Source organism: Tenrec ecaudatus, unplaced genomic scaffold (assembly GCF_050624435.1).
Source record: "Tenrec ecaudatus isolate mTenEca1 unplaced genomic scaffold, mTenEca1.hap1 Scaffold_539, whole genome shotgun sequence".
NCBI lineage: Eukaryota > Metazoa > Chordata > Mammalia > Afrosoricida > Tenrecidae > Tenrec > Tenrec ecaudatus.
The window spans coordinates 838,143-840,018 of NW_027459453.1; positions in this window are offsets into that span (position 1 = coordinate 838,143).

A 1,876-nucleotide genomic window follows, 5' to 3' on the forward strand; every position below is an offset into this window, starting at 1 on the left:
GGCCTAGGGTGCCCCAGCCCTTAGGCTTATGGAGCCTCAGGCCTGGGGCGCCCCAGCCCTAAGGCTTAGGGAGCCCCTGGCATGGGGCACCCCAACCCTTAGGCTGTGGAAGCCCAAGACCTGGGGCGCCCCAGCCCTTAGGTTTAGGGAGTCCAAGGCCTGGGGCGCCCCAGCCCTTAAGCCTGGGAGCCTCAGGCCTGGGGCGCCCCAGCACTTAGGCTTTGGGAGCACCAGGACTGGGACGGCCCAGTACATAGGTTTTTTGAGCCCCATGCCTGCGGCGCCCCAGCCCTTAGGCTTAGGGTGCCCCAGGCCTGGGACGCCTCAGTCCTTGGGCTTAGGGAGCCCCAGGTCTGGGGCGCCCCAGCCCTTAGGGTTTGGGAGTCCCAGGCCTGGTGAGCCCCAGCTCTTAGATTTAGGGAGCCCCCAGCCTGAGGCGCCCCAGCACTTATGCTTAGGGAGCCCCAGGCCAGGGTCGCCCCAGTCCTTAGGCTTAGAGAGCCCCAGACATGTGGCGCCCCAGTAATTAGGCTTAGGCAGCCCCAAGCCTGGGGCGCCCCAGCCCTTAGGCTTTGTGAGCCCCAGGCCTGGGACTCCTCATTCCTTGGGTTTTGGGAGCCCCAGGCCTCGGGTGCCCCAACCCTTAGGCTTAGGGAGCCCCAGGCCTGGGGTACCCCAGCCCTTAGGCTTAGGGAGCCTCAGTCCTGGGGCACCCCAGCCCTGGGTCTCCCCAGCCTTTAGCCTTAGGGAGCCCCAGGCCTGAGGCGCCCAGCCATTAGGCTTAGTTAGCCACAGTTGGGGCGCCCCAGGCTTTAGGCTTTGGGAGCCCCAGGCCTAGGGGGCCCCAGCCCTTAGGATTGGGGATGCCCAGGCCTGGGGCGCCCACGCCCTTTCACTTTGGGAGCCCCAGACTTTGGCCGCCCCAGCCGTGGGTCGCCCCAGCCCTTAGACTTAGAGAGCCCCAGTCCTGGGGATCTCAGCACTTAGGCTTAGTTAGCCCCAGTCCTGGGGCGCCCCAGCCCTTAGGCTTTGGGGGCCCCAGGCCTTGGGCGCCCCAGCCCTTAGGCTTAGGGAGCCTCAGGCCAGGGTCGCCCCAGCCCTTAGGCTTTTGGAGCCCAAGGACTGGGGCGCCCCAGCCCTTAGGCTTTGGGAGCACCAGGACTGGGATGCCCCAGCCCATAGGTTTTGGGAGCCCCAGGCCTGGGGCGACCCAGCCCTTAGGCTTAAGTAGCCCCAGACCTGGGGCACCCCAGCACTTAGGCTTTCGAACCCCAGGCCTGGGGCGCCCCAGCCATAAGGCTTAGGGAGCCCCAGGCCTGGGGCGCCCCAGCCCTTAGGCTTTGGAATCACCAGGGCTGTGGCGCCCCAGCCCTTAGTATTTGGGAGTCCCAGGCCTGCGACGCCCCAACCTTTAAGCTTTTGGAGCCCCAGGCATGGGCGCCCCAGCCCTTAGTTTTAGGGAGCCCCAGGCCTGGGGCGCCCCAGCCATTAGGCTTTGGGAGCCGCCGGCGAGGGTCGCCAAGCCCATAGGTTTTGGGAGCCCCAGGCCTGGGTCGCTACAGCCCTTAGGCTTTGGGAGCCCCAGGCCTGGGTCGCCCCAGCCCTTAGGCTTAGAGAGCCCCAGACATTCGGCGCCCCAGAAATTAGGCTTAGGGAGCCCCATGCCTGGGGCGCCCCCGCCATTAGACTTAGGAGCCCCTGGCCTGGGGTGCCCCAGCCCTTAGGCTTTGTGAGTCCCGACCTGGGACTCCTCATTCCTTGGGCTTTGGGAGCTTCAGGTGGGGTGCCCCAGCCCTTAGGCTTTGGGAGCCCCAGGCCTGGGGCCCCCCACCCTTTCGCTTTGGGAGCCCCAGTCTAGGGCCCCCCCCCCTCTTAG